Source organism: Hemitrygon akajei, chromosome 13 (genome assembly GCF_048418815.1).
Source record: "Hemitrygon akajei chromosome 13, sHemAka1.3, whole genome shotgun sequence".
In the NCBI taxonomy this organism is placed as follows: Eukaryota; Metazoa; Chordata; class Chondrichthyes; order Myliobatiformes; family Dasyatidae; genus Hemitrygon; species Hemitrygon akajei.
In genome coordinates, this window is record NC_133136.1 from 63,802,535 (window position 1) to 63,829,143 (window position 26,609).

The following is a 26,609-nucleotide window of genomic DNA, read 5'->3' on the forward strand; positions in this document are numbered from 1 at the left end:
TTCTTATTTACTCCTTACAATGAAAAGATCTAAAAAGAGTGCAAAGGATTAGTATCTTATGGAGATGACATTTAAATTCTGCTTTAATGCTGAGGAAGGAGATTCAACTGATTTGGAATGAATGAACATCACTTTTTAACTATATAAAAAAAAGCTTTCTTCAATAGATGGTAACTCTACTTTTTTGTGGTACAGGGTTTAAAACATTCTTGTTGACAAATTTTGGAGAACTAAAAAAAAATTACAATTCGCAAGAAAATCACTTTATTTTCACTTCCATTTTAGCTGCACCACCTAATAAATACCTCTTATTTTACTCCTTCCCATGTCTTTGTTAAACCTGTCAAATAATCATGATTCATTTACTCTGGTTAATTTGCAAACAACAGTTGCTTTAGCCAAGTAAAATTTTAATGATGAAAGATGTTTATTGCTTTTATACCTTACCCGCTGAGGAGTAAATAATTTTCAGAAACAAATTCTTAGTATATTATGCAGTAAGTTGGAAAGATCTAGTTAATAAAGTGGAAATCTCCAATGTGTGTCTTGTTTATGAAATACTTAGCAAACATTTCACTGTAAAGACTGAAGTATACTTGGTTGAGCTAAATCATGGCACCATATGCTTGACTAACTGTATATATTAGCTATGGTCTTCAATTTTCAGTTTTTCTAAGCTTGTACAGTCCTTAATCTTGTAAAGGAGATTTAATAATAAAATCTTACCTATATCAATGTCAGTTAGCATATTTACGCAGATATTTTTAGACTGATGTTTTGGTTTTTAATTTCCCATAAATATTTGACAAAATGCACATCAACAGTGCTGCGCTTGGCAGTGCAAACGCCATGTTCATTTCTTTCCCTTTCCCCTCTGAGTGTCTCTCTTTGTGCACCTTGCACTCTGTGGAGCTGTTTGCTCTGAGGGTGGGACATGAGAGTTTTGTGTCTGGTGAAATATTAACTAAAGGCAATCAACCATGAGTCTGAAGGGCATTCCATTGCCGTGCTGGGTTGTGAGAGGAAGGTACACCTTGCTGAAGGTAAAGATTGTACTTTATTGCCAATATATATGCTCTCTTTATATATATTTATTTAAAATTGGCCATTTTTTAAATTAGCTTTTTAGAAAGTGAGGTAGTAAGATCACAAAAAGGAACTTAATCATGTTTAAACATTTGTAATTAAATTTATTATATTCTATGAGATGATCATGGCAATGTAACTTTTCCTAATGTAACTCACACTGGCTTTTCCAATTGAATACTTTGCGGTCAGGTTTGGTACTGTATTGTTCGGCCATTTATGTTTTGCTGATAACTCTGGTGGCTATGAAAGTTATATTACAAGTGTTGTGCGGACTGTCTTGGTAGCTGAGGCTCCTTCCAGTTCAAGCAGCTTATTTTCCTGATTTCCATTACTTTTGCTGCTCTCACTTGAAGCTGCAGATTCATAGTCAACTGACGTTCCACAATTTGCAGTGGAACAGTCTTGCCTGAGTCGTGCAGTAGATCTCAGTCTCTGCAGACTGCTGGCAGGCCATTTGGCTGTGAGGTACTGCAGCTCATAGCTTGTGCATTCTCCGGGGAGAAATAATTACACAGCAGCAAAAGGCAGAATTTGTTATTTTTCTTTCCTCCTGTTTCAACAGTATTTACTACAAACAACCTGTTTCCCTGGCTGATCAGACAGCTACATTAGCATAGGAGAAGACTGCACTGAGAACATCCTGGTCTACAGGATTTCTTTGTTAATTAATTTTTAAAATGTACGGTGACAGACGCTATAAATAAGAGGTAATATTATGAGGAAGATTGTCTGCAGAAGCAAAGACTAATGCCAGGAGGAGGAAACCAGAATATTACTTGCAGTGAATACATGTTCATTGGCTTCTTGTGGATATTAGACATCATCAAATAGCCAGTGAGCCTTGTTCCCACACCACCACCAGCATAAGGAGATGAAAATGACTGAAATTAGGATATTTAATCCCAGAATAGAAAATCCAAACTGTTACAGCACAGCAGGAGCCCATCAGTTTTTGTAGAAAAATTCAGTCAGTTCCATTCTCCACTGTGCCATGGAAATTTTTGCCTTCAAATATCATAATAACTCCAAACATCCATACTGAATAGTTTTTAAGAAATACAAAGGGGAATATAATGGTATCTATAATCAAACCTGTTGATCAAAGTTCAGGTAATAATTGTAAACCACCTGAACTTTGTTCCCAAAATTATCTAAAATTGCCAGTGAGGTTACTGCCAAATAATCTCCCCTGATAAACAGAGAATTTTACTTTTACATTGATCTGACATTTTGACTCTGGTCACCTCTACAGTCCATGTTTTGATTTAAAGTTCGCAAAGAGTTGATTCACACAAATATAGCAATGGTAAATATTTTGCATTTTAGAGTGAGGAAGGAAGAACATTTTAAAAATCCTAAATCTTGTTAGTACCACTATGATTATAACTAGACTTCATCAAGTAAGGTGGCTGGATGCTTGTGCAAAGTTGACTTTTAATACTATTATGGATGCTTTTAAGGATTTTTTTTAGTTTTGGTAGTAAACCTATGATATATGTATATAGAGGACGCAGCCTCCAATACAAGGCCTTTTGGTACCAATGGAACCACACCACAGCAGAGCCTTCGAAACAGGCCATTCAGCCCAAAATGCCCCTGCTGACCTCTGGACCTGTATTAGTCCCCATCTTGCTGCATTTTTCCAATCACCTCCAATGTCTAGGTGATTAAAGTGCTCTAAAATGCATGGACAGAAATACTGCACTTGCCCATACAGAGACTTCCCTCGCAATTTCCTGCCAGGAGCATCCGTCTATACCCCTAACAGGTTGCCATGGCCTCCTGGACAAGGAACCATGACTCCCAAGCACAGTGCACATCACTCTGGGATCACCCTCCTGTCCCCTACCATCATTACAGCATCCATTCATTCAGCCATAACAAACTCCATTAGATACAAAGGTATTGCATGTATTGTGACTTGTCCCTTTGGGAGTCTGCTATAAAAATCCCATCAGCCATGCTACATGCTAAAACTGTAAGAACTTTCAACACCTCGAAAGGAAGTGCCATGCTGAAACCACCAATGTCAGTTTCAATGCAATGGTACACAGTTCAACCCAACCAATACAATCTTTGAACTTTGCTAGTGAAGATTTTGTTCTGTGACCTTCACACACAGCAATAGGATTACCCACAAACCTGTTCTAGTATCAACAAAATCGTATGGACCATAATGCTTGTCTCATCGTCATGCAAATAGTCTACCAAGAACTTCATCCATTTAATTTAATTTTTCAATTTAAAGTTTTACATTTTCCTAGCCTTCCAAGGATTTAGCTAGCAAACCTACAGCCAATCAATAATTTGTCCTTGACCAGTTCTTTGCTTTGGCCTGTTAATTTTATGCTTTCTGCTGAAAGTTGAACCAAAATGTTTTATAAGATTCCCTGAAGTTTCTGTTTTTGAAGTTGTGTCAAATGGAATGTGTTTTTCAATTATTTTGGATGTGAACTGCACTAGTATCAAGAAATTTGTTGTTTGATTCTCAAACAGGAACAGGGAAGAGTTATTTTACTTGCAAAGAAATCAGTGCTTGAGACATAAAACCTTTATGCGAAGTGACTTTTAAGTTAACAAAATTTGCGTCACACTGATAGCATAAGAATGCATTTGGAGTATATTCAAGGCTTTCACCTTTCACCTGATAAACTGTTTCTATAACTAACAGTTCCACAGTCATTATTCCAATTTTAAGCAAAAATGTTAAGATGATTCAGCTATTAAATGAACCACAACATTAATCTGTAATGTTGGTTTAACAAAAGAGAAAAAAACCCATAATTTCTTCCAGCATGAACTGTACAATGAGAGTTTTTGTTTTCTACTGATATGGTTCCCATATGTAAATTTCTAATGAGGTTCATAGATTTCAAGTTGAAGAAGTTTCATTTGTAAGTAATTTTGAATTTGGTAGTTTCTCTTTCTGACAAGTACAAAGGGTCTGAAATGTAACATTGGTATATTTTATGCAGTGTCCAAATTTAAATATTACTTGAACATGGGTTGATTAATATATGGGAAATTATCTTCCTTACTTTTGCATGTAGGTGTCCTGGGTTTCATAGGCATGATATCAATTTTGCCAGAGAAAGGTATGAAAGCATCATTTCACTAAGACATCTACCACCCCCACAGCTGCTGGTAGATCTAATGCCTTATTCTGATCCTTTATTCCAATGCCAGACCTGGAACCCTAGATAAGAATCTGAGTTAAATGGAAAGTTTACAGGCACTCTTGGAACCTTAACAAAAAGATATATAGTCAAAGCGGTTATAAAAATATTAGTGATCTTTGTGAAATTTGCCATTTTATACACCTGATTGTCTCCTGGTGATTATGTTACAAGTTTGTCATAGTAGTAAAAAGACTTTAATTTATTGGAACATTATTAGTTAGCAAAATCTGTTTTTAAGACTTTATTTATGAATAATATATATTCAAAAGTGGAGCATAATGTTTCTGCCATATTTTGTGTATGTGGCACATCTACTGTATACTGTCAATGCCTTTATTTCCTCATCACTATGTTTACCTTCCTGCTTAGATTTTTAGATCTCTAATGCTAGCAATCCGCAGCCAGCAATATATCTTGTTTTTGAAATCTACAAACTCCATCTCAAAATGGGAAACTGTAAATAAACAAGAGTTTGCATTTGGTGAAATGCAAAACCTCCTCTCTGTATATTCTTTGTAGAGTGTAATACTCAAGTCCCCTTTGAAAGTCAAAAAGCCTACAGATACTGAAATTAATTGAAAAACAGAAGGTGCTGGAAATCATCAGCAGGTTCAGCTGCATCTGAGGGAAGAGAAACTTCTCAGGTCTTTTCAGGTCTCTTTTCACACACATTGCCTATCCTGCCGAGATATTTCCAACATTTTTGGTTTTTATTCAATTACTCTTTGTTTCTACATTTTTTTCTTAGTTTTAAAAAAATACTTTATAACCTCTCTCCGATTTCAGGATTTTGGTAACCTCCTTTGCTCTCTGCATTCAAATGTCATATTCCACCTGGCATCTCCCTTTTCAAACATGCACTCTGTTTTGAGTCATTGTCATTCTCCAGCCAAGGAAAATCCTCAAAATGACTAACCAGCCATAGTCAAATTGGAGTTGCACTCACCTATCCTGTAATGCAAAGGAGCCAATTGCATTACAGGAGAGGTGGAACAAAGAGTATCCTCTCTGACTCTACAGCAGTTTTTCCTTTTGAGCCAATCAGAGACAGTTTCTGTATTTTAATTCCTCCTTTCTGACATGATGGTTTACCTGATTTAGATTTGTGGGGGTGGAATCAAATTATAGTGCACTGGCCAATGAATGGAAAGAAAATGTTGGTAGTCAGCATCTTTCAATCACTTCTTTGCTTAAAGCTAAAATCCCCTGACTTCCACTATAAAATGCCCATTTTACCTCTATATACAATCTAATTAGAGCAGCGTAATCCTGGGCACCTCGACCATAGAGTTCATCAATGGCCCTGACAACAAATTAAAGGTCTTGGTGTAACTTAAATCGTGACAGCCAAATATGTGCCTTGTTAATGTATGCCAATTAAATTGCGTATATTTTGGCTATCATAAAATCTGACCACTCACCCTGGCAATTATCAAACTTGTGAGCTGGACTCTTTCTGTGGAAAGATTTGCACTGCTTTTACTCTTGATTCCACAAAATTATTGACAATTCTTGTCAGGGTAATACATACAGTGTAAATATATTTTCTCTTTTCTCCAGAGTAAAACTCAGATAGCTTTTTGTCCTGGTTGGATACTAGTTTAAATAAAGTACGTAAGACTCTGCAGAGCTAATTTAACATGGAAAGCACCCCATTTAAAGGGGAGTGGTATAAGTTATTCAACCCCTTGGCCAGACGATAGTCAGATTGCTGAGTTCAGTGTTCCAAGCCAGCAATACACTTTTACCATTGCTGGTAGGAATAAACCATAGCCCAACAAGGAAGTAGTTCCCTGAACTTTGTACTGACTTTGCAGTCACATGCACTGTGACAGCTTCACTACAACTTGGGAGTAACTCCTAATGCCTGACAGTAAGTAAGATTAGGAAAGTTCACTGGAAGAGTCAGTGTGCGTGTTTTTAGGGACTGATAATGGTGTATTACTTCGGAAGGTTTCATCTGCTGCCCATGGTTCAGCCATCACCCTTTATTCTCACTGAACTAGTGTGGCTCTCCTCTGACAACATCTTGATTTTAATACTTGCATCATTCTACAGAAACTTGTTCCTTATCTGTGCCCCTCCCTGTTTCTCAGCAGCCGCACCTTCAGTTGCTTAGCTCTAAAGTCTGCAGTTCCCTTCCTGAATCTCCCTTTTTTCTCAAAATCTACCTCATTGACAGAACTTTTTATCTAATATCCTTTAAGTCCCATATGCATTGTTTGATTATTGTTCCTTGGAATATTCTACATTATCAAAGGAGCAATAAAATGTTAATGTTGTAGTAAACTGGTAAACAAGCTTTTTTTATTTCACCGTGCCTTGCACACAGAAAAAATCTCTGCTATTTATATAGCAGTGTACTTTGACATGAATTATGGAGCAGTTCTTGTGATGCAACCTAGTTAGTGATAAGTCATTTTTATCTCCATTGCAGTTAGTCATTATCAACCAGAGCACTGGAAAGTTCACTAGTTCCAATTCAAACTGGTGTGTGTACACACACGCAATTGTACACGCACATATGAAGTAATCATGCTTGATCCCCTGTACACATACAAACCCTTACATTTAATCAAATTGAAAGATTGCCAAAGGCTTGTTGATACTTTTAATAGGAGTGAGGGCAGGGCAGTAAAGTATTGAGAACCTTTTTGTCAGAATTCCCATATAGCCACCCTGAATGCACTCTACACCTCCTTAGTTTAAGAACCTAGGCCAGTTGCAATGCCACTCTGAATATTAATCTTAATATTAGGTCCAGTGCTCAAAATCAAAAATCAAAACTCAATTAACCATCATTATTACCCTTCATTCAGTTAGGTCTTTATTCTTTGGAGCGTAGGTTGAGGGGGGACTTGATAGAGGTAATTAAAATTATGAGGGAGATAGATAGAGTTGACGTGGATAGGCTTTTTCCATTGAGAGTAGGGGAGATTCAAACAAGAGGACCTGAGTTGAGAGTTAAGGGGCAAAAGTTTAGGGGTAACACGAGGGGGAACTTCTTTACTCAGAGAGTGGTAGCTGTGTGGAACAAGCTTCCAGTAGAAGTGGTAGAGGCAGGTTTGATATTGTCATTTAAAAACAATTGGATTGGTATATGGACAGGAAAGGAACGGAGGGTTATGGGCTGAGTGCAGGTAGGTGAGAGTAAGCATTCGGCACGGACTAGAAGGGCCGAGATGGCCTGTTTCCGTGCTGTAATTGTTATATGGTTATATATACGGTTCATGACACATTGTATATTGTGCATTCCCTACTTTATAAAAGAGTGTCCTTTAGGGAAGTTTTTTTAAAATCTGTAAGTTATTGCATTTTTCCCCCCAAAACATGAGATGCCTCCATGAGGGGAACATCCCCTCAGCACCCACCCTGTCAATTCCCCTTGCATGTTTTGATAAGATCATCTCTCGTACATCTAAACTCCAAGGATCGTGACCCTAACTGACTCAAGATTTCTTTATATATCAACTCCTTTGTTCCAGTGAACCTTCTCTGCACTGCCTCCAGTGCACGTGTACCTGTCTTTAAATAAGGAAAGCAAAACTGTACCCAATACTGCAGGTGCTGACTGACCAGAGTACTGTAGAGCAGCATCTAAACTCCTCTACTTTATACTCCAAACCAGGCAATAAAGGCCAACATCCTGATTACATCTGTACCTGCAAACTAACCCACAGATCCCTTTATATCACCACATTTTGCTCACCCCAAAGTGGCTTGCATTTTATAGCCTTTTTAAAAAAAAAAGATTAGAACTGTTTCAGGTATGGAATCTTCTCTAGAATTCAGAACTTTATAACGTACATACTATAGGCAGAATATATGTATTTGGTGAGAACATCGTGGCTCAGCCACACATTCGAGTACTCTGTTACACCTAAGTGACCAGCTAGCTGCAGTCAGTGTTAAGCCTCAGAACGTATGTTAGAACAGACCAGGTGAGGAGCACATAACAAAATTCCGGGAAGGAAATTGAGAACCGTTTGCTTAACTTGTTTCAATTAAAAGAACTGATACCACGTTCAACTGGTTGCAAGCAATAAATAGGTTAACCAACTGAAACTCCTGGAGTTGATATTCATTGACAGCCCCACCCAACCACTGACGCGTTTCACTTAGTCACACATTCTTTCAAAAGACTACTGTAAGTACATCAGTTTCTTGGCATTAATCCACTTTCTGGAAGTTTCTCAGCAAACTTGTGCCAGTGGAGCTTCTGTTAACAATTTTAACTGAAAGATAGACAAGTAGTTGATCAATATCATCCAGAGTGCATTTCCACTAAAGTCACATTTGATCTTCTGTCCTACACGGATTGAAGCTTGGTTCTTACTGTTCGGGCTCAGCTGTCATTCTAACCGTGGGCCCAAGGAAGAAAGCTGTTGGGAGGTTGTTGTTGTTTTCCTGTCACGTTAGTGCAGTGGAAAGAGAAACCCGAAGACAAAAGTCTTAGAGATACTTCTATCAATCCTTGAATATAGAACAATACAACACAGGCCCTTCAGCCCACAATGTTGTGCTGACCTAATCCAACAATCAATCTAACCCTTCCCTCCTACAAAGCCTATAATCCTCCATTTTTCTTAAATCCCTAAATTAAATGTCCCAATTCTATCAGCCTCCACCACTAATCCTGGCAATGCATTCCAGGCATCCGCCACTCTTTGTGTAAAAACACCTTCCTCTGACATTGTCCTCTGGTATTGGTCAGTACCGCCGGTCCACTCAGTCTGTGCCTCCCATTATCAAAGAGCCTCTCACTCTCTGTCATTCCAAAGTGCTAGAAAGAGTAGATGTTTTCCTCCTGAACAGCAAAAGGAAAATTAGCCCTGGGGTCTCCCTACCTTATTGAGCAAAACTCACCTCCAGATGGGCATCATTCCTTCTCTCACCCCAAGTTGCACTGTATTCCAGCATCAGACTCTTCCTCTCAATGGCTTCAAAAGGTTTCTGGCAAGAGTTATGTCAATGATGCCCAGGAGTATAGATTTAACAGGCCTGGCAATGTTGAAATGAGTGATACTTACGGCACACTTTGGCTGCTTCCTGCCGTTTCCTGTTCTGAACTAAATTCATGGCTGCTTTGTGTTAATCAAAATATTTCTTCTTAAGCACCAACAGTTTAATCAAGGACAGATGGCATACAGCCTCCTGTGTAGCTAGGTCATAAAGACCAGGTACGCCTCTGTTTGATCTGTGGTCTGTGTTGACTTAGTAATGAATGGCAGAGATGTTCCAGAGCTTCAAAGTGTATTAACAGAAGTCAGACCCAGTGCAATGCCTGATCAATTCTGCGGAAATATCCAGATGCTGTCCAAGAATATGATCAAGTTTGTTCTTGATATTTTCACTTTTATTGACTGAAACCACAGATGAGCACACAGATAAAAGGATACAGTTAGCAATCATGCAACTGAACTATGGAACAGAGGAGGCATCTTAAGAGGAAAATGGCGGCATGTGGGAGGAGCAAACAATATTTATAAATGAAACATGTCAAGTGTTTTAGTAACAATAAGAACCTGTAACACACATCATTAAGTTGTCTCAGAGCATCTGAACTACAAAGAAAACACAATGACTACCCACACAGATGTAGAGAAAGGCGCTAGTTCAAGGAGCCAGGAGTGCTCCTTGCACTGAGCAGGTTTTAAAATTTTATTCATGGAATGAAATTAGAATTATTTGAGTAAGATTGAGCTCCAAAGGTTAGGAGCGCGTTAGTCAAATGAGAAACCACTACTGACAGAGTTAGGGTCGAATAGTTAAGATTGAAAGCGTAAGGTAGGATAACACAGGCTGAAGGGTTAGTCCAGATTGCAGAACAATGAAGGGATGGGCAGATATCAAGAAGACCCCACGTGTTTCCATTTGCTGACTTAACCTAAGGTGGAATCTGGAACAATGAGGACAGTTATGTAGAGATGCTGTTATAAACCAACAAACATAGAAGTCAGTTTGTTAGGGTGAGCTGCTTCAATGACTCTCATACCTACTATGATGAAGGGCTTTGAGTGGTTGGTCAAGACTAGAATCAGTTCCTGTCTAAGCAAGGACCTGGACCCACTGCAATTTGCCTATCGTCACAATAGGACTACAGCAGATGCAATCTCACTGGCTCTCCACTGGGCCTTGGATCGCCTGGGCAATAGTAATACCTCTGGCAAGCTGCTGTTTATTGACTACAGCTCAGTGTTCAATACAACCATACTGTCAGTCCTAATCAACAAGCTCCAAACCCTGGGCCTCTGTACATCCCTCTGCAACTGGATCCTTGACTTTCTCACCGGGAGACCACAGTCTGTGTGGATCAGAAATAACATCTTCTCTTCACTGACAGCCAACGCTGGCACACCTCAGAGGTGTGTGCTTTGCCTACTGTTCTACTCTTTCTACACCCATGATTGTGTGGCTAGGCACAACTGAACTGCCATCTATAAATTTGCTGATGACACCCCTATTGTTGGCAAAACTTCAGATGGTAACACGGAGGTGTACATGAGCAAGATAGGTCGGCTGGTCGAGTAGAGCCACAGCAACAACCTTGCACTCTAGGTTGGTAAAATCAAGGAATGGATGGTGGACTTCAGGAAGGGAACATGCACTAGTCCTCATCGACGGATCAGAAGTGGAAATGGTGAAAGTGTCACGTTTCTGGGTGCCAACTCTGAGGATCTATCCAACATATTGATGCAATTACAAAGAAGGCACGATAGTAGCTATACTTCGTTAGGAGTTTGAGGAGAATTGGTATGTCACCAAATTCCTACAGATGTATCATGGAGAGCATTCTAACTGGTTTCCTCACCTTGTGATATGGAGAGGCTACTGAACGGGATTGGGAAAATCTTCAGAAAGCTCAAGAAAACTTGCACCATTCACATCCCGCTTTACATCGATGGCAGAGCAGTGGAAACTGCGAGCGGTTTCAGACTCCTGGGCGTGCACATCTCACACAACCTCTCATGGTCCCAGAACACATCCCACACAGTCATGAAAGCTCACCAATGCCTCTACTTTCTGAAGAGGCTGAAAGGAGCGGGGCTATGCACATCTATATTCGTGAGCTTCCGCAGATGTGCAGTAGACAGCATCATAACATGCTGCACCAGTGCTTAGTACAGAAACTGCACTGTGATGGATAGAAGGCTCTACAATGGATAGCGAAAACTGCCCAATGCATCACCAGCCCCTGCCCACCCAACATCAAGGTCATATACACAGAAAGGCCAGTAACATCATGAAGGATCCCACCCACCATGCTCATGGACTGATTGCCTCTCTCTAATCATGGCGGAGATTATGTAGCTTCCACACCAGGATTACCAGACTCAAAAATAGTTTCTTTCCCCAAGTAATAGGCTGATCGACACCTCCAACTACTAATTTACCCCTCGACTCCCCACCACCACTATTTCATCATTTCCTCCAGTCACCTTGTGTGCAGACACTCAATCTATTTATATAAGGTAGCTTAAGTATTTATATTTATTGTATTTTTTTATTATTATGTTCTTTATCTTATTGTGTTTTTTGAGCTGCATTGGATCTGAAGTAACAACTATTCTCCTTTACACTTGTGTACTGGAAATGACATTAAACAATCTTGAATCTTAAATTTTGAATCTTGAAATAACCATTCCGCAGCTTCCAGTCTGTTCAGCTATTGCTCTGGAACCTAGAAAACTAAGAGACTCCCTCATCTAGGCTGTTGCCCAGCAACACTCCCATTTTACTTCCAAGATATGCTTGGTTTTTATTCTCCACTCCTAACCATCTCCCTATCTCTTCCAACCTCATCAGCAGCAAAGGCAAGGAACTCAAAATATCTTTGTCACAAAGACTGAAGCCATTCAGTCAGCTGGCTCTGCAGTTTTCCTTCTTTCTCAATTCCACTCGGCCAGATTATTGAAGTATTGCACAACTCAAACACAATTGTTCTTTAATTCTTATCTTGTCTCTTTTCATCATATCTCTCAACTCACATTTCCAGGCAAATTATGTCCGAAGTTCACAAACACAAGAAAATCTGCACATGCTGGAAATCCAAGCAACACAAAGGTCCTGATGAAGGGTCTCAGCCCAAAAGGTCAACCGTTTACTGATTTCTATAGATGCTGCTTGATCTGCTGAGTTCCTCCAGGATTTTGTGTGTGTTGCTTTAATGTCCTAAGCTGTCAACCCTATTTCCACTAAATGGTTGCAGATCTCTCAATCCTTATATTTTAATGAATGAGTCAGAACATAACTACTTATGCTGTGGAGTAGGAATCTCTTCCAACTCAAACTGAGATTACTAAAGCCAATAACTTGCCAACCCATAGTCATTGGCTCCATTCTCTTCATACTTCTCCTACAACACTTTATTAAAATTCTCACCTTCATTATGAAATCTCTTCATCATTCAGCCATCCCATCATTCTAAACCCTGGCAGCTCAAGAACCCTTCAGAAACTTGTGCATGTTTAGCTAATTATCACAACTGTTACTTATGCTCCCATTGGTGGCTCTGTCCCTTTCAGCCAAAGCTGAAATTCTTTACCTAAGCATCTCATTCTCTCTTTCCTCCATCAAGTTTGCCTCTTCGACTTGACTTGGTCATCTGTCTGAATGGGTTTGTGTAAATTTTCTCTTTGATAATAGTCCTGAGATGCGCCATAACAACAAGTTGTGGTTGTATTAGTACATTTTCAGGCATATTTTATCAGGGAGTTGAAACAGAAAAGTGTGTGCAAATTAAATTTAAAGGAAGTATTAATAATAAGTTGATGTTGCAATAGAATAATGAGAATTCTGGAAGCCTTTTCAATGCCTGAGAAGTCAACTGTTTGTATTATCAGGTTTTACCAGGTCTAAGAGTGAGTAACCATGAGAATAGCAGGAAAAACATAGTCAGGAGTTAGCAGACAACAGTGCAATTGATTACCTGACTCCTTACTTAATAGCGACTGAACTAGTTCTGCAAGTGGTGGTTTCTATCTCGGTGGTACCTGCTCCAAATCTCAGCAGTGTAATGTTTGAGCCAGGAGATGGAGCCATGTTTAAAACCACAGATAAAAGTTATCTTCCCCCTACCTCGGAACTCTATGTTTTCTGGTATCAAAAACCACAGAGCGGCATATGATTCACTATGTTGCCTCAAACAGCCTGATATCTATGTTCCAGGGTCTGCAAATATCTGTCCAGTGATTATTTTTGGTATGTATTACTTCCCTGTTAAACTCCAACATTGTCAAAATGCCTTCAGCTACAAAACTCTTGAACTTTCACCCAAAGCTTCTCTGCTCACAGTCCACTTTTAATACTCACTTACTCATTTTTCTCCTTTGAACTGTCACTTGCTTATCATATTTCATGTTTCTGTAAAGTGCTTTAAAGGCTCTGCACCAAATATATATTGCCATAATCGGAATGCTTCTGAAGAAACTTCCAAAATTAAGATTAATCAGCCATTCTGCTGCTTCAAAGAAGAGAAATTTCTATCTCCACTAACTAAGCGCTGTTCATTTCCATTGGAAGATGCAAGTCTGAAACCACTAGGTGATGAGAACTAAGTACCCATTGTAAGGTCTGGCATCTCAACACATAACTTCCTCCTTTTCCAAACATATTTTACTATGTGTGAAGGATTCCCAAAGGAACATTAATGGATCTCCATAGGACTGCCATGGGCAAGATAACTCACAGAATATGAAGAAAATATTTCGAACAGTTATAAGTCAGCAGAAAAAGTTTAAAAGGGATGCAGTGCTTTCTCTCCCCATATTAGTTTTGTATTCCTTCCATTATCTCCAGAGTATGTATTACTGCTTAAAAACTTTGATATCTGTGCCATATAATTATAATTAATGTTGGAAGTTCCAAGATGGCAGGAAATAATTTTCAAAACTGATAATTGCCACAAATTAATAATTGAAACATGTTAATGTGTGTGTCTGCGTGTGTGTGGATTTAATTCTACCAGCTATAAAGATACTGAATACCTACTGCTGTTTCAGTATGTTTCTGTCTGTGATGGGTTTTTTTTCCAAAGGACTAAGTGTAATCCAGAATGATCTGTCACTTCTCACACACATTGTTGGAAATGAAACCTCAGAACCACCTCCTTCCAATATTATATTCACCTTTCTGTAAAAAAAAATCTCCCTTCCAAACATTGTAGTTATTTGTTACTATAGTCAAATAGAAATAGACCATTTGGGTTAAAGCACTGAGAGGTATCACCAATAATAGATCTCTGCTAAATCTTTCAAATCCACAGCAGGATAAATGAACCAACAATAGTGTATTGCGACCGCTACTTTTCGCATTGTTTGTCAACGATTTAGGTAATGGAATTGATGGCTTTGTGGCAAAGTTTGTGGATGATATGAAGATAGGTGCAGGGGTAGGTACTGTTGAGAAAGCAGTGCAATTGCAGCAGGACTTAGACAGCTTGGAAGAATGGGCAAAAAAGTGGCAGATGGAATACAGTGTTGGGAAATGTGTGATAATGTATTTTGATAAAAGGAACAATAGTGCAGACCGTTATCTAAATGGGGAGAAGATTCCAACATCAGAGGTGCAGAGGGACTTAGGAGTCCTTGTGCAAGACTCCCAGTAGGTTAACTTACAGGTTGAGTCTGTGGTAAAGAAGGCAAATGCAATGTTGGCATTTATTTCAAGGGGAATAGGATATAAAAACAAGAAGGTAATGCTGAGTAGTAGTTAGGCTGCACTTGGAGTATCGTCAACAATTTTGGGCTCCATATCTCAGAAAGAATGTGTTGTCATTGGAGAGAGTTCAGACGAGGTTCACGAGAGTTGACCTATGAGGAGCATTTAGCAACTTTGGGCCTGTACTCACTGGAATTTAGAAGAATGTGTGGTGGGGGGGTGGGGGGAATTCTCATTGAAACCTACCGAATGTTGAAAGGACTAGTTAGGGTGAATGTGGAGAGGATGTTTCCTATGGTGAGGGGTATCCAGAACTAGAGGGCACATAGCCTCAAAATTAAGGGATGACAGAGGTAAGGAGGAATTTATTTTTAGCCAGAGAGTAGAAAATCTGTGGAATGCTGTGCCACAGACTGTGGTGAAGGACAAGTCCGTGTGTATATTTAAAGTGGAAGCTGATCACTTCCTAATCGGTCAGGGCATCAAAGGATATAGGGAGAAGGCAGGCGTATGGAGTTGAGTGGGATATGCAATCAGCCATGATGGAATGGGGGAGCAGCCTCGATGGGCTGAATGGCCTATTTCTGCTCCTATGTCTTAAGGTCTTATGGTACTTTCCTAGGCAAACGTCCCTGGTACTGAGGCGCTGATTATTGGTTTGCAGTAGTGAATAATGTCTAATTTGCATACAAGAACTTCCTATTTTATTTCTACCAAAGAGACAATGTACTATGTGAAGATGAAATGTGCTGTCTTTTGATCTGCCCATTGTACAGCAGGGAGATTTCAGTCTATTTCGTTAGATCTGTTCTTTACCTGTTTCATCAAATTACTTGTCAAAAGTATTTGGATTATATGAAGATTACATGCTTAATACAATCTAGATTCGGTTTACAAATTAGCTATTTAAATCTTCTGCACTATTGAGCATAGTGTGTCTACAGAACGAATATCGCCTTCTATGTCCCCACCCCTCATGCACACACCTTTCCCTGCACCCCACCACTTGACTCTGCCTAGAATCAGATCTCCAACACTACGCAGTACGACGGAGTTGTATTGTGTGCCTATTGTTCTACCTGATCCACAAGAGGGAAGCAGTTCCAATATGACGATTTTACAATTTTACCTATTCCATAACACTATCAATTGCATTCCTACTTCATGATTAAACTTATTACTTCCTATCTTCCTCCTGGTATCATTCCTAAACATTAAAATTACCTCTCCTCCTTTCCTAATTACATTGATGTTTATAAAACAAATCTGCGCAGACATAGATGTAGAGTAATACAGCACTGATTTGTCCAACTCATCCACGCCAACCACAGCATCCTCTCTGCTACTCCCATTCGGCCCATAAACCTCCTAACCCCTCCCCTCCATGTACCCATTCAGCTATCTCTTAAATGCTGCAATTGTACCAGCCTCAACCACTTCCTCCGGCAGGTCACGCCAGGTACTCTATTCTCTCTGATGTTACCTCTCAGGAGTCTTTTAAATACATGCCCGCTTACCTTATATTTGTGCCCTTTAATTTTGGACTGCCCAACACTGGGGAAAAGACTTTGACTATGCACCTTATCCATAGCCCTCGTGATTTTATAAGCTTCTGTGAGGTCACCCTGTGTCCTTTTTGATTCCCAGAAGTAAAGATCCAGTGTGGCCAACCATTTTCTACAACTGAGTCCCTATAGTCCAGGTAGCATCCTGATAAATCTCTTCAGCTTGGCAATGCCTTTCCTGTAACAGGGTGACCAAAACTGTACACAATACACCAGGTGCAATTTCACCAGCAACTTGTATAACTGCAACATAACCCCCATACTCCTAAATTCAGTACCCTAAATGATAAACACTAGCATGCGTAACACCTTCTTCACCACCTGTCTCCTTGCGTGGCTGCTTTCCTCCAGTCTGTGCACTTATACTCCCAGATCCCTCTGTTCCACAACACCTGAAACTTGTCTACCATGGTTTACTGTTCAAAATGCATCACCTCAACCTTATCTAACTTGAAATCTATTTGTCATTCCTCAGCCCTTCTCCAAAACACCAATTCATTGTAACCTGCTTCACTATCAACAAAACCCTTTAGTCTAGTATGATTTCACCACGTACATTCATATCCAAGGCATTAATAATAAATAACAGATGTCCCAGCACTGACCCTTGGGGTTTCTGATTGGTCATGGGCCTCCAGTCAAAGAAGTGAACTTCAACCATAACCCTCAGCCAGTTCTGAAACCACTTCTAGCTCCCCCTGAATTCCATGTGACCTAATCTTCCAGATCAGCCAGACGAGTGAGACCTTGTCAATGACCTTACACAGCATCCACTGCCCTTCCCTCATCAATCCCCTTAGTTATTACTTAGAAAAACTCCAAAATATTCATCAGATACGGCCTACTACAGATAAATCCATGCTGCTTAGACTATCCAAGTGATGGTAGATCTTATCCCTTAGAATTCCCTCCAGTAACTTCCCTACAAATTAAGTTAGGCTCACCGGCCTGTACTTCCCTGGCTTCTCCTTACTATCCTTCTTGAACATTAGCCATCCTCCAGTCTTCTTCAATGTCACCAGTAGCTAACGATGAAGGAGATATCTCCATGATTTATTCCCTAACGTCTAGGGGTGCACTTGGTCAGGCCTTCGGGATTTCCCTACCTTAATGTACTCCAAGGCAGCAAACACCTTCTTCCTCATAATATGTATATGTTCAAGACCTTACAACTTATTAACCTCATCTTAATAAACACCAAGGAGAAATAGACATTAAAAATCTCACCCTTCTCCTGCAGCTGCACACATAGATGGTTCTGATGGTCTTTAAGAGGACTTGATCTCTTCCTAGTCGCACATTTACTGTTAAAGTAAAGAACCTCTTGATATCATCCTTAACCCTGTCTGCCAAATCCCTCTCCCTTCCAAGCATTGTAGTGTTTGTTGTTCAAGTTTATTGTCAAACAACCGTACACATGTATATAGCTAAATGTACCAATGTTCTTCAGAGCCCAAAGTGCATAATGCATCATAATGTATCACATACAGCACATAAAATAAAAAAGTAATCTGTAGATGTACAAGCTGACATAAAATGCATGTATGTCATATAGTTAAATATACAACAGCATTACTTCTACTGGCTTTGTCATAAATAATGCGTGGTGGGTGGTAGAAGTCTCACAGTGTTTGGGGGGGTGGTATAAGCTAACAGTCCTTGTTCTTATATTGCGGGATCTTCTGCCTGACAGGAGGTGAAAGGCTTGTGGGATAGATGAGAGGGGCCCTTGACAATGCTGAGGGCCCTGTGAACGCAGAGCTTCTGGTGTATGCCCTGGATGGTGGGGGGAGGGGGCATGGAGAAAGACCCCGTTGATTCTTTCAGCTGTCCTCACAATCCATTGCAGGGTCTTGTAGTCAGATGCTTTTCCATTCCCATACCAGACAGTGATACAGCTGGTCAGGAAACTCTCAAAGTGGTGAGAATGGGGATGTGGAGACTTTATCTCCTCAGGTAGTAGAGGCACTGATGTGCTTTCTTGACTAAAGACATGGTGTTGAGGGACCAGGTGAGATCATCTGTGATGTGCATCCAAGAAACTTGGTGTCCTGACACTCTGCACAGAGGAGCCATTGATGTGCATTAGGGAGTGGCCAGCCTGCACCTTCCTGGGTTCAAAATCATCTCTTTAGTCTTGTTCATGTTGAGCTTCAAGTTGTTTGTGTCCTCACCAGTCCATAAGCTACTCTACCTCCCCTCTGTATGCTGACTCATCATTGCTGCTGATGAGGACAATCACTGTTGTGTCATCAGCGGATGTAACGCTGTGATTATAGTTGGATCTAGCAATACAATCCATGTATCAGCAGTGCGAACAGCGGTGAGCTAAGCTCGCAACCCAGGGAGCTGCTGCTACTCAGCGTGATGGAGCTGGAGAGGTTGCTGCCAACAAGGATTTTCCGAGGCCTCTCTGTCAAGAAGTGTTAGAATGCCTCCGAGGGAGGGATTTTGTTGAATGCCTATGAGATGGCTTTTTGGAACAGCTTGTTGTGACCTTATTCAGGGAAAGGCCAATAGATTGGGTGTTGAGTAATAACCCAGATTTTATTAGGGAGCTTAAGGTAAAGGGGCCCTTAAGAGGCTGTGATCATAATATGATTGAATTCGTACTGCAATTTAAGAGGGAGAAGTGCAAGTCAGCTGTATTAGTATTGCAATGGAATAAAGGGAATTACAGAGGCATGAGAGAGGAGCTTGTCCAGGAGGATTGGAGGGGAATACTGGCAGGGATGACAGCAGAGCAGAGATGGCTGAAGTTTCAGGGAATAGTTCACAAGGCACAGGATAGGTATGTGCCACATAAAAAGAAGTTCTAAAATGATGGGGTAGGCAACCATGGCTGACAACGGAAGTTAAGAACTGCATAAAAGCCAAGGGAAGGATATATAATGTAACAAAAGTGAGTCCGAAGCTGGATGAACAGGAAGTTTTTAAAATCCAACAAAAGGCAACTAAAAAAAGCCATAAGAAGGGAAAAGATTAAATATGAGGGCAAACTAGCCAATAATTTTCAGCAGGATACTAAAAATGTTTTTAGTTATATAAAGACTAAAGGGAAGTTGAGAGTTGATATTGGACAACTGGAAAATGATGCTCCTAGCGTAATAATGGGGGACAAAGAAATTATGGATGAACTTAATAAGTACTTATTGTCAGCCTTCACTGTGGAAGACACTAGTAGTGTACCAGTGTTCTGTGAGTGTCAGGGAACAGGAGTGAGTGCCATTGCTATTACAAAGGAAACAGTGCTAGGCAAACTCAAAGGCCTTAATGTGGATAAGTCACCTGAAGCAGATGGACTACTCCCAAAGTTCTGAAAAAGCTTGCTGAAGAGACAGAAGATGCATTGGTTATGATCTTTCAAGAATCACTTAATTCTGGCATGGTCCCAGAGGACTGGAAAATTGCAAATGTCACTCCACTCTTTAGGAAGAAGGAAGACAAAAGAAAGGAAATTATAAGCCACTTAACCTAACCTCTGTGGTTGGAAAAGTGTTGGAGTCCATTATTAAAGATGAGGTTTCAGGGTACTGGGAGACTAATGATAAAACATTGTTTCTATAAAGGGAAATTCTGCCAGACAAATCTACTAGAATTCTTAGGAAGTAACAAGCAGGGCGGACAAAGGAAAGGCAGTGGATGTCATTTATTTGGATTTTCAGAAGGCATTGATAAGGTGCCACACACGAGGCTGCTTAACAAGATAAAATTCCACGACATTGCAGGAAAGATACTGGCATGGATAGAGAACTGGCTGTCAGGCAGGAGGCAACCAGTGGGAAAAAAGGGGGCCTTTTCTAGTTGGCTGCCCGTGACTAGTGATGTTCCTCAGGGTCAGTATTAGGACCACTACTTTTCACATTGTTTGTCAATGATTTGGATAATGGAATTGATAGATTTGTGACAAAGTTTGCAGATAATACGAAGATAGCTGGAGGGGTAGGTAGTGCTGAGGAAGCAATGTGATTGCAGAAGGATTTAGAGAAATTGTTACAGAGGGATGTGTTAAGACCCAACAAGGACAGTTTACTAACCATTTTCTGAGGAATGATCATACTCAACGCCAAAATGAAGTCAATGAACAGCATTCTGACTTGGGAGACACCATTCTCCATGTGAGACAGGGCTGAGTAGAGGGCAGAGGCTATTGCGTCATCGGTGAACCGACTCAGGAGATATGCAAACTGGTAGGTGTCCGATATAGTGGGAAGGCAGGATTTAATGCAGATCACGACCAGCTACTCAAAGCATTTCATTATTATTGATGTCAGTGCCAGTGGACAGTAGTCACTAAGGCAGGTTACCATTTTGGACACTGGTATTGCAGTTAAATGGCTTGGACTAACAGTTCAAAGCATTGGAGAAGTAGCATCAGTGTTCTGTCTGCTAAATTATATAAATCCATGCATACCTGGCGTCATACTTCTGAAGCATACACTCTATTCTGAGCTCTTGGAGCTCTTGGATTATTTGGAGGATAGAGAAAATACTTCAATGATGTTTTGCAAACCTCTTTAAAAATAGTGCAACAGCCTTACTGGTTCATGGGAATTCCTGGAAACAGAGGAGAATCCAGGAAAGCACTAAATACCTTAAGTCACTTCAGCAAACCAAGTGACAATGGTGAAAGGAGCACACCAGATCACAAAGAATCCATCCACCCTATCGCACAATGCCTGCTCCATTAGAGACTGCAGATACCACACTGGCCCCATCAGCCAACTAGGAACCCATGAAACTGGAGGAGGAATATATTATCCTATGTCCCAGGGGATTGTGTAAGAACAAATAGTTAAGTATTTTTGATAATATGCCTTTACAGATGCTTGAGGTCCATAAAAGTCTTTAATGACCAGCTTAGATGTGATGCATAATTTGGTATTCCGAACAATTGGTATATAATGTTTGGGCTGAACAAAGTTTAGCAAAATGAGTAGAACAAAAAGCCAGGTGTTATCTGTACGCACACCCACTAAACCAGAAAGACAAACAAACTGACAGGTCCAGCAAGATTCCAGAATGTTCTGAATTTTTTGAATGTTGTTCCTACAATCCTGTCCTTTATTTAAGCAAATGTTGCTCTTCCAGAGTGGGATGGCCTTCATTATTTTATTAAAGGATAGGTTACTTAAAGCATCTTCTTCGAATAAGGATCCCATTTTAACAACATGATCTGCAGTGTCCGCATAGTTCATTTTTAAATATTGCTTTCAAATGAAGTGTAACAGTGGAGTATCTGTGTAGTCGACTCAAATGACTGTCAAACAAAAATGCATAACTTTTACATGCAAAGAAGAACTGCAATAGGACAAGTTTCTTTGTGGGATTGAGTACATTGCAGGAACATTAGAAAAAGCTGACTGAACATGAAGTATCACGTGATTTACATAATTCAACAATTTTAGTGCATTACCAATAAAGTTCTAAAAGCAATTCCCTCTAAAGCCTTCCCAAGTATTTTGTTCTCTATTCTTCTATTAGCTTAAAGGTTCTAGGCTCTTTTCTACTGTGGTTATTATTGGCATCTGTGATTGCTTCTTTCAATTCTAACTTGCTATTACTTTTCAAAATTTCCAAGTACATTTATTATCAAAGTACATATGCAGTATACAACCCTGAGATTTGACTTCCTGCAGGCAGCCACACGACAAAGAAACACCATCATTTCTGAGCCTCATTGTGCCTGGTGGAAAGGGTGTGGCATGGGGCCCACTTGATCTTTTCATGCAAGTTCCTTCAGTGTTCATGGTAAACACGATCATTTTGTTATAGATTGGAGAATCCAGGTCAATATCTCTATTTTGCTCTCTCTGCAGTTTATTCCCTTTGCAATGTCCAAGCTTAGGTTTGTAGTTTGACTCGTACATTTTCACATTCAATCCACAGGAATATGAACCCAGACACCGTCTGAAAGAACACAAAATGAATGGAACATACAAGTACATGGTGTCAGATTGTTCAAAGAGACTGGCAACCTGTTCACCCATTAGGGCACATCGGCTACTGTCTATTTCAATACCTGCTTCACAGCTGAGAATGCCACCACTTGTGAAGTCTTTCTCATGTAGATCTCTCATCCACAGGGCTTCTTAAGTTTAGCTTCTGTGCTTTTTTTAACCACTTTCTCATTCTATCAAGACACCTTCAATGAATTATGCACATGTAATCCTAGGTTTCTCTTTTGTAATTAGGCCTTCTAGATTACATTGCCTCTTATTCATGTAAAATCTGAAGCTTTGTGTTTCTCAACGTGAAATTTATTTGCCATGTGCCTGCCTATTCCACTACTATGTCTATAACTCCTTTAAGTCATAGCTTTCCTCATGGTTTTAAATGTCTCCAATTTCAATAAGATCCAAAAATTATTAAGTGATATATAAATGAATGTAAAGGTCCTAGTACTGGAATTTGGGAAACATCACTCTATGGTCCTTTCCAGGATAAGAAGCAGCCTCTCACTACCATTGTTTCCTGAGTATAATACTATGACTTTCACATCACAATTTTTTTCTCTTATCAAGAGATACTGTTAAAATATGTTTGATGGAGACAATTGCTTTTAGTATTTTTCTTCAGACCTTAGCCGCAAGATATAATGTGCTTCCACAATTCAAGCAGGCAGCAAGACCCATTGGGAGTGCAACAGTGAGGGTCTGGGCTGCACAGCCAATGAATGTTCCTACCTTTGAAGGAATAGGTAGGAAACCTTGCCCAAAGATCCCCACAGTTCATTCACTTAACATGACACAGCCCAGTGGAGAACAGAATTGTCGAATCAGCGATCGTGGTTACACATTACTTCAAAGTTCAGCATAGTGAGTCAGATCTGATCACGTTGTCTACAACATAGTAGCTAGGCCTTCTGTGGGAGTGTAAGCATGTGATAATGTTATTGAGTAAGTAAAAAAGAAGCACCTTCTGCTGTTTTGTCATGTTGATTTACAAATAGAATGTATCAATATTTAAAAAGTCTGCAAACTGGAGTAAAGTTGATGAAGTTGGTTTGTACTCACTTCAAGGAATGGTGACACTATTTTCTATACTGTGCTATCTTTAAAGCTGCAAGCACTTCATTTCAGTTACATTAGTTGTGGGCACGTAAGCATTGAAAGAGAAGCCTTAAGGGGTTTGACTAATACTTGAGGAAGTGCCAAATGACAGCAGTGAGCAAATTAACTTGGAACTTAGTAATTTTTACATTTATCATTGATTTACAGTCCTCTAATTTTTGTGGTATGCTTTCTAGTTTCACATATTCTCATATTTCACATATGAGTGAGCTATATTTTGCTTTGACTGCTGTATTCTCCAAATTGCATGCTGAAGATTTTACCATTCAGATTTCAGAAAGCCTCTGTGCAAGTGTCTTCTAATACTCAGGCAGGGAGAGAAATATGCACCAGTATTCACTTTGGAAAGAATCAATAGATGAATATATTAGGAGTTTTTATATTATTGTAATTCTTGAAGGGTATTAATCTATAATAAATCAGTAGTGGTAATTTGCAACTTCTCTGATACTGTGCTATAGTATGCTGGGTTTCCCAGAGCAACAATATCATTCAGAAAAGTTGCTGTGTCCAATGGAGTTATTGCTTTCCAAGAGAGAGAAGGGAAATTGTCTCATGCCACATCGCCATAACAGTCAGCTAATGGAAAGAGAAGGAAGGGAAAGCATCTTCAAAAATAATAGAAAGACTCATCACAAAATGAAGAACAATATTTTACATCTGGATTAAAGTGTTCACCAGTCTGCCTAAACTTACATATTTCATGAGAAGAGAAAATGGGATACATAATCAAATCCATTGTCACATGAGCAAATGTGAGTGATCTCTTTTTTTCACCAGGAAATGCTTATTGGTGTTCTATAAACTATTGGAGCTCCTGACTAAGGCTTGATGTAATAATGTTGGGTATTAGAGAAAAATGAACATTTTTTTTCTGGCTAACGTCAGACTGTAAATGTATAATTTAAACTGATGAACTGCTCATGAAGAAAGCACCTGATTATCTTATCAGGCCAATTGCTAATGTTGGAGATTGGTGAAGGCAATTATGTCACAAGGTTATTCCAGGATGCAACTAGTAATATTGATGATGTTTCAATCTTTAACGGTTCACCAATACTGAAAAAGGACCAACATTCTCACTATCCTAAAGATGGAGCTATTGGAGAGACCTTAGGCCTCCTTTGTGCTTGATCTTTGCCCAGTTTACAGAGCAGTCATGCTGCCAGATAATTCACCATTGGTCAACTAAATTGTCAAATCATTAAATTGCTTCATTATTGTCACATGTGCCAAGGTACAGTGAAAAACTTTGTTTTGCCATGCACACAAATCATTTCATCTCACCAGTATATCAGTACAAGGGAAAAGCAATTACAGAATGCAGAATATAGTGTTACAGTTGCAGAGAAAGTGCAGTGCAGGAAAAGAAAATTATTAGTAATTCTTAGTCTGTCAGAATTTAAAAATGTGGAATGAATATAATAAAATAAATGAATAAATTTGCAGCAAGCAGCTTGCGACGAGTTGCTGCAGTCTGGCACCATCTCGCACTTCTAGAACCATTGTTCCACTTTCTGGACCTTTTCAAATGAGATCTGCAATTCACTGTCTCAAATGCCTACACATTTGTTACCTTGCATTGCATGCTACATGTCTTGTTATGCAAAGGACAAGCCTCTCACCATTTGAGACGGATGTTGTGGAAGAAAGGGGGCATAAAAAGGAAGAGCAAGGGAAGAATTGATCACTAGTCCACCTTAGTGCCATAGCTTTCAGAAAATAACTTTAATGTAAATGGATTCCATATGAGTAACTCCTTCTCTTTCTTCCTGAAAAAAATGTCCTGACATCCTTGTATCTATTGTCTCTACCATCAACATCTGAAGACTCATGACTACAGTTACGAAGACCAAAGACAGTCAAGAACTTTATTTGAATAATTCCGTTCATATTTGCACACCATTTTGCTATAGAAGAAATATTCTTGAGCAAACTATTCAGTGGCTGCTGTTCAATCTACTCAGTTGCTTGTCCTGGTGCTCATGTGAAATTGCTTCCTATGGCAGCAATATGGAAGATGGAAAACTGAAGATTGTCTGCTGACAGTAGAATCCCAGCTGGGCCCAGCCAGTCTGATCCTGCTAACAGTATGGCACTGAGAATTACTTTACCAGAGGAGTGCCTCAGCACACCTTATGAAGGCTGGGTACTAAAGCAAAGCAATGCTCTGAGGATCCACTGTTACTACAGGTTCACAGAGTCAAGTTGACAACTGCCAAAGATTCAATAGTAGCATATCAGCTGACATGGAAGCTAAAAGCACTTTATGCCAGAGGAGGCATTGTCACAGGCCTTACTGCTGTGTCTGTGGTGGCTATCAATGCTCCATTTTGAAAAATAGTCTTTGATAAGAGTTAAATCTGAACTTTAAGCCCATGACACTTGCTGACCAGATCACGTGTGTGTTTAGTACTTCATGGTGCTTTATCTGATCTCTTTGTAGCAGGATTAAGAGTCAATCTCAAGTTCTCTGACCTGGTATTAGTGCACTTCTATCCTGTCCTGGCTCCTACAGTTAGTCACCACATAATAATCTCTCCTCTAGTTCTGTGCTGTTTTACTATTAAACCAATTTGAGTAAAGAGTTTAAGATATAGTCATAAAGGTTACAACAAATGCTTAATTTGTATACAGCAGAGTAGTGGATAGGTTCAAAGTTCAAAGTAACTAGATACAAAGATTCAAACTCCACCATTGCAACTAAAATGCAAGCAATTAAATAAATCTGAATTCAAATATAAAGCAATAACAGTAACCAGGAAAAAAATGTTGCAAAAACCTATCTGGTTCACTAATTTCCTTCAATGGTGGAAGTCTTCCGTCCTTGTTTTATCTATGTTATTCGTGACTCTGGGCCCTTTTAATGGCCGTCACTGTTCAGGCAGATTTAGGGATTGGAATTAAATTCTGGCATTACCTGCGATGTCCACATGCTGTGAACAAATAAAGATATGAAAATGAAGAGAATGTTTAGCAGTTTAGAAAGGTTTGTCCTTTGTAATTCTTCTTGGAGACTAAATTCAGAAAGACTGACAAGTAGT

The 26,609-nt window shown here is 39.6% G+C and overlaps 1 protein-coding gene across 8 annotated transcripts in view; it reads left to right on the forward strand.

The window, feature by feature from the left end:
- The window catches only part of rbm47 (RNA binding motif protein 47), a 183,067-nt gene that overhangs the window by 112,732 nt on the left and 43,726 nt on the right, over positions 1 to 26,609 (forward strand). Inside the window, exon 1 of one of the 8 annotated variants that reach the window (XM_073064786.1) lies at positions 930 to 1,043. The exons of the other annotated variants lie outside the window; for them this stretch is intronic. The gene's annotated coding sequence lies outside the window, so the exon portion shown is untranslated. Of the gene's footprint in view, positions 1 to 929; positions 1,044 to 26,609 lie in introns of those variants that run through there. 8 annotated transcript variants of the gene reach the window in all.